Source organism: Vanacampus margaritifer, chromosome 13 (genome assembly GCF_051991255.1).
Source record: "Vanacampus margaritifer isolate UIUO_Vmar chromosome 13, RoL_Vmar_1.0, whole genome shotgun sequence".
In the NCBI taxonomy this organism is placed as follows: domain Eukaryota; kingdom Metazoa; phylum Chordata; class Actinopteri; order Syngnathiformes; family Syngnathidae; genus Vanacampus; species Vanacampus margaritifer.
In genome coordinates, this window is record NC_135444.1 from 4,106,564 (window position 1) to 4,120,851 (window position 14,288).

A 14,288-nucleotide genomic window follows, 5' to 3' on the forward strand; every position below is an offset into this window, starting at 1 on the left:
CCCAAAGCAAGCATTCTAGCGTTGACCAACATTTGGTCCACGACCTTACATTGTCGTCTAACTTTCCTTCCATTCGAAGAAAATATAGATGTGTTTTTCACGGAGTTAGTCAACAACCGGCGTTGTCTCACACACGCAAGCTCCACGGATTCCATTAATGCAATCAAACATACCTTAGCCTCCAGACATGGAAACCAACCATCATCACAATTAGTACGCATCCATTCATATAAAAGATTTTTCGACTTACTTCTCTGGCGTGGTGGGAGCGCTTCAATCATCACGAGCGTTGCAGCCTTTACCTGTTCGCTCAGCAAAGGGTTCAGAATATGGACCGGTTTATGCAAATCAAACCAGCCGGAGTCTTGATCAAAAATGTCGTCCATTATATGTATTAATTAGTCGTTTTTAATATTTATAAAGTCAGTGACGTCTCACTTATGATACTACGATATAACAGATCAAAAATATTCTCATTAATCCCCCCAAAAAAAAAAAAAATTATTATTATTTTTTTTTTTTCAGACAAACACAAACAAGACGAAAACGAAACAGATATTAAATACCTTTTGCGCGACTTCAACAAATATATCCGGATCTTCACGGGCGGCTATATCACACAGCTCTGAACCGAAAAAACGGCAGGCTTCCTTATATCAATCCACGCACCGTAGCGAACTACGCGACATACGGGCGTTTAGCTCAGCAAACACTACGCGTGATCAACGCGAGCTGCTTATTTCACAACACACATCCGCAACACATAGTGCGATCACCACTAGCTGCTTATAACACCACAACAACAGAATCAGCCTATTCCTCCGTGGTACTCAATGTCACATGCCGTTTTAAACGGCGAAGCGCTTCGACTTGACGTCACTTCCGTAAACACGGGGCATTTCTATGCGCGTCTTAATATTTTCCCGGCTTCTTATTTAACACAACATACACACACCGAGGAATTATGTCCCTCGGTTTAGAAATTCCACACAGCACACACCTTGTTACCACACAGGCGGCTAATCCACTCCGCACTCCCAGTAGTTCATATACTGACGGCTTATTCATACAAAAAATAAAAAACACAACCTATTCCACCGCGGAAAAAACTCCCATGCATGGTTCAATGTCGCAGTAATTTTCAAAATCGAGGAATTTCCGTCCCACCGTAAGAAATATTACTACAACCCCCCTAACTTGTTCACAGATCCCAAATACAACTTAGCACAGACGAAATGCAACTGTATTGATCCTAAACAACCAGAATTTCTCTACGTGGATAAAATGTCCACTCACCTTGTTAATATTTTTGCGCTTTAGAAATCCGGTGTTCAGGATCAATCACAGCTGTCGAAAAAACGTCTCAAGAAGATCACGTCGGGGTCACCATTTTGAAGGAATATTAAATTACTATATTAAGTGTAATCTTTGCGTGTCCAAAATAATTGTATTCAGGATCTGATGAAGAAGTTTTCTTGCAAGAATTTATTTAGAGGCCTCTAAAGACACAGTCAAGACAACCACATCAGAATGCAACGTGGATTCCCCCAAGTGTGTGACAATTTACAAAACATCGACTCATTTATACAAAAAAGATAAAAGGTTCCTCCTCCTGGCTCTTGATTGACAGAGGGCAGACATGTCATCTCCTAGTGAACAAATGTTGATGTTATTAGCAAGCAGACGTGATGTTATTAGTAAGCAGAAGTTTACATACAGACATGTTGATTCCAGGTTGAACAAAGGTGTAATCTTATTAGTAAACAGACATTTACATTCAGTTCCCCTTCTTGACTGGGGGAGAAATGCAATTAGGATCTAACCCCAGACTTTTAGTCTCTAATGCCAAAAGGCTCTAAATAACATCATGCACATTCCTATCTTCAATAGCTTTGAGGGTGAGAGGATAAAATAAAGGCTCCAAAATCATTATTCCACTGTATTCTATTAAACACTCATGATTATATCACATTGATATGCCTATAAGTAAATTAATAAACAGTAAAACATCAAATTGAAAATATTAAATGTCTTCACTTCTCAAAGACTAGGACGACAGCGCGATGCATTATGGGTAGGCCGGCTGGTAGCCTGCTTACCAACTTGTCATTGAAAACTACTTGAGTCTAACGGGGGAAGCGCTGATTTGGACCATTTAAACCGTTGAAAAGTTGATGTTTTATATTTAATCTATTTTAAACATGAATAGCATGTCGTTACTGACTACCCTCTGCCGGGACACGACAGTTAAGCCTATTTAAGTGCTTATTGTTTGAATGAATGTGTGCGCTTTACCGGGAGTTGGACCGAGGACACAACACCGGGACACGATCAAGAGACGGGTAGGAGCTTTCTTCACTGAAGGGGTTAATAGGGGCTAAAAGCAGGTTCTTAAATGACTGTCATTCCAACCATTAGCTTGGTTACACGTACGTCCGCTTGCAAGCTTCGTGATGCTTCAGTCTGTTCCCTCCTTTTCAGTATAATGACAAAATAAATGTGTTTTAAAAAGTCCATTGTAGCCTCTTATATGTCTGTTTGGATCTTTATTTTCTGTCTGGAAATTAGGAAGAGTGAACAGAGGTTTACAAGCGTACACTTCTGTTTTCTCATAAACATTAGGACAGTTAAGAATGGCAAAAAGCGCATCTGTCGTTTTGTCTCTTAACTATTTGACTGCCAGACGTTTTCAGAAACGGGATGTCGCAAGTGCCAGCCGATTTAAGCATTTTGACTGATCTTTCAAGGTCCACAGAAAATGTTGTGTTTGGACTATGGAAACACACATACTACCAAATGAAAGATTGATTTCTCATCTTTCATCAGAAAAAAAGTTTATTTCTACCTTATTCCGTTCTTCAGTAATCAACAATAGAAAATGGTTAGTTTCACCGAAATGCTCTGTTTTGAAACAAAAAGCGGAGAAAAAGAGCTTTTTGTGAAACGATGTTATTTCATGCACTCTAGTGAATTGTACACTTCTTTTTGTCCATGAATGATGCCACAAACACCTAAATAGTGCTTTACTTCTGTAAAATGCTATCACCAACAATGAAAAAGTGTTGTTTGGTTGCAAAATACGTTTATTTCCATTCAACAGTGTAACAATTTGACAAAACAATTTCGCAAACTATTTAAAAATGTGTGCAACTGTGGTACTATTTACAATTATGTGGATGTTTCAAATGCAGTTTTTCTTTTTGTAACGATCCCATGCGTGCAAGGAGACGCAGCAGGATTTGCACAACAGATTAGTTTCACTTGCGATGGCTCCTTTCGCGTGCAGACGTTACACTTTCTTGACGGCCTTTTTTTCCGGGGAATAGCAAGTAGCAGACTGTACCCACTCCTCCGATGAATATGCATTGGACTCGGGGCACTCTTCGTTGTCCGATTGAACGTCCGCCTGAGTGTGCTCGGTTGTGCTCCGCGTTTTCTGGTGTTAGCATCGCTAGCCGGTGACCCTTTATGACGTCGTCATAGCCACCGCGTCAACGCTTGCAACTTCAGCGTCAACCTCGGAGTCACCATCATCATCATCAAAGATGATCATCGTCGTCATCAATGTGCTCTTTAGCGTTGGTCGATGCCTTTCGTCTTTGAAAAAAATTCCCAAGTGTGAGCTGCTTGCAACCCGGTCGCCATTGTTCGCTTCTTCAGCCATCTAGCTCCGCCTCACGTCTTCTACTGCCGCGTCAATGCTTCCAACCTCGGAGTCACCATCATCATCATCGATGATGATCATCGTCGTCATCAATGTGCTCTTTAGCGTTGGTCGATGCTTTTCATCTTTGAAAAAAACTGCTCAAGCGTGAGCTGCTTGCAACCGGTCGCCATGTTCTCTTCCCTTCCCCAGCCATTGTCCCCTCTAGCTCCACCTCACGTCTTCTACTGACGCCTACCCAATCTTGTCAAAAGAGAGTCATTGCTGCTATCTAGGGGCCAAAAATAGTCATTAGGCTAACTAGATCTGCTTGAAACTTTCACCACAGCTGGAAAAGGCTTTCCTCCACCCGTTTCCCCCCCAAAAAATAAAAAAAAAATTGGAGAACGTCTTTTAACGTCCTTGGCGGCCCTCCGTAGGTTTTTACTAAACGTCATTTAACGTTTTTGGCAGTCAAAGAGTTAAGGCTGAAAGTCGTTTAAACAATGCTTGCAAGCTTTAAGGCGTGCAGTTACGCCAACACTTACAGCACTCCATTCGGCGCCATTCAAATGACAGCTTTGTTTGGTAGCAAGTTTTTTTTTTTACTTGATTTTCACGCACGTGCAAACGTAATGCGCACTTCGAGTCATACTCACAGGGGGGTTGTGTTGGAATGAAGGCAAAAGGCAGGTGGACACAACCAGAAAGCAGGCACTGAAGAGCAGCGGAATCTCAAAGCAGTACTGTATATACTTAGAGGGGGGGAAAAGTACTGAAGAAGAGACTCAGAAATTATAAAAAGAAGTGCAAGTCCAAAAAAACAGATGCTATGAGCAGGAACAACGCATGATACCAACACACAACATAAAACAAGCATCATAACCTATAACAACACCCATATAGGCTGTGTTCAGAATTAGTGACTCATTCTCTACTCCCTAATCACTGTCTAGTAGTTTTTATTATTGGACTCATCAGCAGGGGTAGGCTGGCCATTGGGAATTTCCCAAACAGTCGGTCAATTTTCGATTGTCGCCCTACCCCTCTGGCCATAAATATTAATCGTGGCATGTCGCCAACACGCTCTTTAAGCCCGGCATTGAAATGGCTGAAGGATGAACGTCAGCTGGCGTTACATCCCCCAACGCCGGCGAATAGAATTTGCCGCAAGTCAGTCGTCTGGATGAATATTTCCCCAGTGAAATGAAAAATTGTTTTTGAACACAACTCTGGCACACCGTTAATTACATTATTGCTGTTGCATAATTACAACATACTGGATCAACGTCAGCTGGTTCATGTCCGTGATGAATATTAAATACATAAATAAATTACAATAAAATCATCTTGTTACCTGAGCATATTTTAAAAAATTAAAGCAAACAAATCACTTTAGGTCCATCCATGATATGATGTACTTCTCTACATACGTATATTAAATATATTTTATGAATTTATGAACCAAACAATACCCCTGAAATAGAAAATAATTGTTCTGTATTTAAGCAATCTATCATGGGATATACCAGATTTTTTTAGTGGCCATTGTTCTCTACTTTTTAAGATACAGTGTGAATACGTTGAAGGCACCATATAAGAGATGACTTATACTACGGTAATTATATATTTGAATTATGGATGTCAGGCGATTAAAATTTTTAATTGTAATTAATCACATGACTTCAATAGTTAACTCCCGATTACCGGTAATCACAAATCTTATATCTGTTCGGAATGTAGAATAAAATGTACAATAAAATATTTTTTTAGGGTTAATTTTCATACTCTTGTTAACATGAAAGGGGATTTTTTTGTTTAAGTAATGGAAATATGACTGCATCTTTTAGTCATTGACACAGTAATTTCATAATAATTATAAATTTGAGTTAAAATTAAAAATGTGTAAAGTTCAGAAATAAGTAAGATTTAAGTAATTTGTTAAAATATATATTTACTTATACATTTATGTTTCTAGAATTATTATTTACACATTTAGACATTTTTGTATATATATATATATATATATATATATATATATATATACACATATAAGTAGCTAAATTGACGTGTTGAATCTGCTGTTCAAATTCACTTGCATTTATCAAAAGTTTGCTAGCTCCTGATTGGTTAGTGTTTATTAGCTGAGGAGCATTCAGGAAGTGTTGAGCTGTAGCTGCGTGTGTGACGAGTAAATAGCTGTTCCTAAAGAAATCCGTCTCCATTTCTCATTTTATAAAGACTGTTACATTGACCATCAGCAAACCCTCACGTTACAGATGTACTGTACTGTTAAAAACACAACGTTATTTTACGGGTGTAATATTGATTTGTGTTGAGGTCATTTGCGACTGGAATTCCCCCAGTAGGCTACAGGCTTTAAAGGTACTTCAAATTAACTCAAAATGAACGCACTAATTTTGACACCCCTAATTTGAATTAAATAGCACTACAAAGTGGCAAACTCACTATATATGGAGCTGAATCGGGCATGATTCTAAACAGCCTGAGTGAAATGAAAGAAGGAACAGAAGACTAATGACAAAATGACATGGAGAAGACACGAGTGGTTAGAGCAGACTTCCTCACTCCTGGTCCTAGAGGGCCGTAATCCTGCAAGTTTTAAATGTTTCCGTCCTCCAACACAGCTGATTCATATAATCAGCAAGCTATGCAGAAGACTGATAACAATCCTGATTTGCTGTGTTGGAGGTCAGAAATATCTAAAACTGGCAGGACTCTGACCCTCAAGGAGCAGGAGTGAGGAAGCCTGGGTTAGAGAGAGCTGGTTTGTTGGCACAAGGGAAGCAGCAACGACATTGAATAATAGGCAGGGAAATTAAGAAGAGGAGACGCAGGAAAAAACACAATTCCAGATAACACAAACCAAGACAAAATCATAATGGAGAAAAGATCAGTTCAAGTGTCAACACGAGCACAGAGAATGACACTGACTCGTACCATGCACATTACTGTAACTATCATGTGATGCTTTGCTAAGATTGGTTAAATCTTGGTTGTTATTGAAGAATGTGTACTTTTAAAAGTCAACATGACAAAGATGGGTAAACAGGAGACATCTTTTTGTGTCTTTCTTCCACCAAGCTCTTTTCTTCAAGGCATTCAAAGGGTTTAAGAGATGACAAAGGCTATCTTGCCAAAGCCGCACTTGACCTATTTTAATCACCCCTTGTTGGTCTCCGGAGTGGCAACATGTGGTGGTTAATGCCGACCCCTATCAGCTAGCAAATGATGGATTCAGCAGAAGAATAAACCAGAACCTCATTCTTGCTGTCTAAATCCTTACAACAAATCCCAAGGGGATATTATTATTATTTTTTTGAGTAACATCATCATAACCCCTGTGGAGAACACCAACCACTGTGTTGGTTCTTGTCCTCTAACATCAACTGAAGCTGAGATCCAATCCCTCTTGTATACAGACGTACGAAATACACCAATTAGTCAACATTCAAATTCATGATAGATGCACACGTGCAACAGAACATGGTAGTGGAATTCTATCATATAAAGACATTTGAAAAATCTGCAATTGATATTCCCTATAGACATACAATGAATTATTCTTTCGAAAACGTACAATACGGGTATTTAAAATAGAAAAAAGATTCATTATTTCTACCATTCTTTTTTTTCTCTCCTGAATAAACAAGTTTGTCTTGCTGGTGCGCTGTTTTGCTTTGACTTAAGGATTAGAAGTGATCTTAATTTTCAGTCTTTATCCTCTTGTTCTTAATTCCATTTAAATGCTTGTCTGAATACAAGGCCTTATAGCCTACTTTTTTTTTTATCTCACTTCATTAACATGTTGCTGCATTCCCCACTGAGAGACAACAAATTGGTCATCCTCTGTGTGTTGGGTTAAGAAACATTGGACACTTTTAGTGCCACGACATCCGGCCTCTGGCCCCTTTTAGCTACATTTAGACTGATTTTACACGGCATGCTATAAGTGGTAAAATGAGAGTAAGTTCTTTAGTATACCTATACAGGGGGGCTGTATGATTGAAAACAGTCCATTCTTTATACGCCATTGTCAACTACAATAACCATTTTATTAAACTAGGGCTCGACAGATTAATCGCCCGCCGATCATAATCGGCCGATTATTGCCCTTCAAACACCCGCCAAAACAATTATTTTCCCCTTAAAACTTTATAAACGTTATGAAAGAAAACCAAAGTTTCCAACGCTGTGAAAGTATCCTGTATGCACCATTTTGCTCGCATAGCATTAACAACTAGCAAGTGGGTAGTGTATGTCATTCTGGTTATTCTGCTGTCCCCCAAGCGTCTTCTAAACTGTTTAATGACAACCCAGTTGGAGTTAACTGTAAAACTAAACACACAACTATAAGAATAACATCCACTGTATATTTAAATACAAAACATCCTTCGTTTTTAAAACATTGCTAGCCTAGCGCTAATGCTAAAAGCGAAGGGAGGATCCCATTCGACTTCGAGAAAGTTTTTCCTTCAAATAACGAAAATTCACACACAAATGCTGTGGGAACACATACTCACAGGTCAAAAAGCACAGGAACAGTCAGTATTTGTTCTTATTGTTTTTTTCAGTTGCTATTATTTGAATACAGTATATTCTATTCTTATTTTACTTTCTTATTTTTATTTTGTCATTGTCCTTTCAAGTTATATTTAAAGTTGATATTTCAAGGATTCAAAGAATCCTCAATTCCAAAAATTCAAGGATGCAAACATCCAAGGATTTTGCTGTTGTTGTCTTAACACACATTTCCACATGACATGGCACGAAATACAATCCCCGAGGTTAGCGCAGTAAGTTTCAAGAGTAATAAAGTAATAAAAATGCAAGAGGCTTGAATTTCATATATTATTTACAACATAATTTGTACTTGACAAAAACAAAGTGCAGGGATGAATGGGCATGACGCTACGATGACACTTTTGGGTAGTTGAGCAGCTTTAATAGTTGAATAAATACTAAGTTTTTAAATCACAAATTGTTTTAATCATGATTTCGATCTCAATCAAATAATCTTGATTGCTATTTTCCAGCCCCATATACAGTACAGCAAATGTAAACAAATAATAATGGTTTTATTATTGACACATAAATCTATACAATAATCTTGTATACTTCATGAAATTTGTTGAAAAGGTCATACTTTGGACTTGTCATTCAAAGCAGAGTAAATCTTAATAGCGAAGGTTTTTGCGCAAGTGACGCCCATTGAAAAGGAAATAGTTTAAAAATAATCGGCCAATTAATCTGTATTTTTTCTGCCAAAAATCGGTATCGGCATCAGCCTAAAAAAATGCATATTAAACTGTTATTCTCTGATAGTATCTACACAAAATGAGCATGAAGGGCAGCAGCTCATCCTAAAGGAAATCATACATCACATCCACATTGCATTGTGCATCCATATTGTCCGCTGAGTGTAAACACTAAAGTTACCATATTTCGGAATCAGACAAGTTATGTGTGTTTGTGGTTCAAATATGCTAATATACCTCACAGTATTCTTGAGTTCCAAAATTATTGATAGCCAGTTGAAAGTTCAGTATAAGCAAGTGAAAAGTCACAAAGATGCCAGTGAGTAAATGGAAATTAGACACAGTGAGAAAATAATTGGAAATGCCGTTTACGATTTGCATTTAGATGAGGATATTTTCATTTTGCGCTGGATAATGTTATGATGTGCCCTGTGGGGAATAGTGGAGGTGTGAGAGAGTGAGCAGTGCTGACTGAGCATGGTTCAGTGTAACACACACATTGTTCATTCAAATTCATATAGTCATCATGAACCTAGTGAATGTGAATGCTGTGAGATAATACTGCAAAAAAAAAAAAGGCTTAGTAGGGTTAGTAGCCTCCTTATTTAAATGAAGTTTCTCTTCCTGGATTGTTTTTGTGTTTTGTGTCTTTGCTTTCATAGAAAGGCAACCAATAAAATAATATTCTCCTCTCCATCTGCGCACTGCTCCCTGCTGTGACCTTTCACCCTTTTCTGCCTAATGATCTGACTTGCCTCTATATCTCCCTTCAGTACCTCTCCCTAGTTTCCCAGGGGATCACAAGGTTGAGGACTCTGAAGGAGGAGTGCCCTTTCTGGCTGCTTTGTATCTGTTCAACTCCACCTTTGTCAGCCTTCTTCCAATGGTTTCTCTTTCTTTTCTCACTTTCCTTCTTCTCTTCCTGCTTTATCTGTCTCCTGGTTACCTCTCGACTATCTAAATCTCCCAAAAGGACCAATGTGAATAAGCAATGCTGCTCTCTTTACCCTGAGGGTGGAAGAATACTGATATTGGTGAAAGGAAAGGGCTAAACTATGGAGACGTGTCTCTGTAATGGGGAAACTATCGTAAAAAGGCACAAAGCCTTTTCCAAACAGACAAACACATCAGTATGAAAATTGGCTTCAATTTAGACTAGAGGTAGATAGAAGAGGGAAAAAGATATTCTGGCAAGTTTTATAGTTGTGTTTCATTCAATAACTGTAGTAAATAAATGTCATGAATGTGAAATTTGTTTGACTTGGCAAATTAAAAAATACAGGCTTTCCCTTTTAGTAACCAATCATGGGCCGCACCCCAGTGTGGTTCCTCATTAAACGGCCTGAATCAATGTCGCATCTTGGCCTGGGGGGCGGAATAAACATTCCTATTAGCTGTTAACAAAGAATCCCAGATATGGAACCATGCTTGTGTTCATGGCTGAAGACAGTCAGAGATTATCCGTCTGCAAATACATGGAGGTCTGAGATGCCCTTTGTACCACACAACAGAGGGCATTTTATGGACAAGGATCTGATCCCCTTGACTGGTGTGCAGCTAAAGCTATGTAATCCCAAATTATTTAACCAGATTACTAGAGCATGAGGAATATTTGACTTTTGAATTATGTATGAGGTTTATGTCTTGAGATATCATTTCTAGTGTATGTGTGATTATGTCTCTTTAAAGCTGAAAACCTGTCCTTCAGTAGGTCTTCAGTCAACTGGAAGCAAATGACTACATTTCAGCCATGTTTGATTTGAATTCCCATACAAACTGATGTCATCAATCAACAACACTCTTGTAGATGTGGATATGCTGAGCATGACTTGAGCGCTATACTCCAAATCAAACAGAATACTGTTAACTAGTGAAAATGTAGCTCAAGGGATTGCAACTCATCTTTGCAAAAGTAAATAAATAAGTAATCATTAAATGCATATTTGCTGCGTTGTGTCTTTGTAGATCTAAAGAAAGCCTATGATAGGATACCCAGAGAGAAACTGTGGTTGTGCATGGGGAGTGTTAAGTGGCTGTATGTTAGAATTAGGGATGCACCAAAATAAATTTTTGGGGCCGAAACCGAAAATGAAAAATGCTTGGCTGAAAACCGTAACGCTGAGAAAAAAAAGGCAATTTTTTAAAATTATCATTGCATTTATTATAATTAATTAGAATTATAATATTATTGTAAAATATTTAGGCCTATTTAACAGGAAAATTTTACAAAGCACAATATAAATTGAAATGCGTCCACACTACAGACATCAGTTGGCGAATGGTACATTAAACACCAAACGTGGGGTGAGTGACTAAGCATTTTCTGGCGGTTCTTGGTTGCAATTTATGGTCAATGTACAGTAGTTCACACCGGCGGGCAGGGATGTGTGCGGTGCGGTGCGGTGCGGTGCGGATGACGCATTTGTAGGCTATTTGGAGCGGGACACGGTGAGGCCCACTTAAAATCGGCACATTCACCAACATATAAAAAAATAAATACATTTCTCCGCACCAGCCAATCGCCTTTGGGAACGGACTGCAAAGTCACACACGTCGTCCTGTACAGATCACCCGGAGATAGTGGTAAGTGTTTAGTTGTTTAAAACTGTTGATAACAATAGTGCTATCATTAGCTAAATTATTTAGCACGGCCACCAGAATGCAAGTGAAAAAGTGGAAGCGCTCGAGGGGCTAAAAAGGAAAAATGGAATGCGCTGCAGGAGAAGAGTGGCTTGCCTGTAGTGCCGTACTCTGCAGCGCTCTCTTTTTTGACAGTTTACCAAGCGACCCGACCCTCACCTTCTCCAGTGCGCACAATGAAGCTGCCTGTAGCGAGGCGGACACTCACCCCCACGTTTGGTGATTAATTCAAGCAGACGCTTCTTTGCAGTGTTTTTTTGCTTGCGTCACCACAACATTCTCTTTTGGCCATTTTCTTTTGTCTTTAATTTTATCTTGGCCGAATGCCGAAAAGGCATATTTTTGCCATTTTCGGCCGACAATTTTCGGTGGCCGAATATTCGGTGCATCACTAGCTAGAATAGTACAGGACAAATTTGAGGGCAGCAGTGCCCATGTAAGGCTGCACCTTTACTACACTACATTTCACAAATAAAATGTAAGGTTTTAATTGGATACGTTCCCCTTACCAACTTTGTTATTCATTTCTACTTTGTACATATTAAAATCAGCATACATTGTTTGATGATGTGATGCCTAAACTGTAGAGCACAAAGTGCAAGAATATAGTCATGCCCGTCCTGAGGATAGGGATACTGTTAATTAAAGCAGTCATTAGGAACAGTGACGCTTGGTGAGCTTTATTCCTGGTGAGGCCACGCTGTTCAATCTGACAAGAAAAACAAACAAACATTTAACATAAAGTCAAGTTTATTATTGTTGCTGTTTTTTTCCCCTGATTTCTCTTTTATAAAATGAAAAAGCATTATCTTCATATGAAAAAAATATGAAACCCTGATTATTACCCAGATACCCGTTATTATAACTGCATGTCTGATGTTTCTAACAAACTCATTTGTGTCAAAGTCGGTAAAGAATTATGATGATCACCGGGGCACCTTTTCAAGATGACGGCTAAGTCTGCACATCAACCAGCCGAGGCTTACCCCCAGTCCCATTACTCCCTCTTCACCCTGGATCCTTTGTCTTGTTTATCTCTCTCCTCTCCCTTCTACTTCTTTGAGTTAGGGCAAAGACAAAAAAAAAAACGTACAATGCTATCCGTAACGACGTAACAGAAGCGACAATACTGAGCGTTTACCAAAACACGCAATTTCTGTCAAAGCATAGAACATTCGATAAAACCACTATCATTACTATGTATGACATTCCATAAATATCAACATACTTACATTTATGTGTCTCCTGCTTTTTGTTATTTCCTAGTGTCGCCATTGCTTCCGCCATTGCTTCCACCTGTGTTGCAGACGGGGCGTGACTGTAGTTAGGGAGAAACTAGGGAGGTCGGCGTCTATATATAATTATATAATTGGGAAACTCCTTCGTCATCGTGAACGCGTATTACGAGCGCTGAAAGACAAGACGATCGGTAAGGGGCGGTATTAGAATTAAGCCTAATCTCGTGGCTATGTATTGGAAAGTGCTGCGCTTCGTCTACATACAGTCCCTGACAAAAGTCTTGTCGCTTATCCATTTTGTAGAAACACCAGCTTATAACCTGACTTTTAATTAACCCATTGGTTTTGGAAATTGCTCATATAAAAGCTAAAACCCTCCCAAATGATGTTTAATATAAAAAAAATAAATTTGCTTCACTGAAGAAATTTTGATCATTTAATGAACACAGAAAGGTCAGATTTTGGCAAGACAAAAGTTTTGTTACCTACAAAAAGTCATGTGAAAATGGAACAAATAATTGACTTCAAATACAAAAAAAAGTTACATAACATCAGATAGTGAAGTAGTGGTGCTGTGAGATCCATATCTAATATCTTGTATGACTTCCATGAGCTTGAAGGACTGCATCCATGCGGTTCGGCAATGATTCATACAAGTAATCAGGAATAGCAAAGAAAGCAGTCTTACATGCCTCCCAGAGTTCATCAAGATTCTTTGGTTTGGTCTTCCATGCTTCCTCTTTCATTCTACCCCATACATGCTCAATGATGTTCATGTCTGGCCAGTCTTGGAGCACCTTGATCTTCTTCGCCTTGAGGAACTTTGATGTAGAGATGGAAGTATGTGATGGAGGGCCATCCTGCTGCAAAATTTGACCCCTTTTATGGTTGGGAATGTAAAAGATAGCCAATACGTCTTGATATTTTAGGCTATTGATATTGCCTTCCACCCTGCAAATCTCTTGAAGGCCCCATACTGGATGTAACCCCAGACCATGATTTTTCCGTCACCAAACTTAACTGTTTTCTGGGCAGAAGGTGGATTTCTCTGATGAATCTTCGGTTGAATTACATCACAGCCACCGCAAATATTGCAGAAGACCTACTGGATCCCGCATGGATCCGAGATACACCCAGAAAACAGTTAAGTTTAAGTAATACTAGCCCAAAGCAACTGTCTAATGTGCGGGTCCGCACACTTTACTACTGTACATGGATAAGCTTCTCCTGGTCTGCTTGAAGCATGCAACCCCTCAATCTGGATATGTATTCCAGCTGTTAAAGACTGTTTTAGTGATTGATTTGATATGACTAGCTCAGGTTAGATCTGACTTAATCAGTACCCACGTTTTTGGACTTGGTGTTTGGAATGGTGACTCCAAGTGTTTACTAACAGCAATCCTCTTCGTTGCTTTGTTTTGGTTTTGTTGAAGACAATTCTGGTTCATCCAGTCATTAATTAGTTTTAGACATTGAACCTTAATTGAA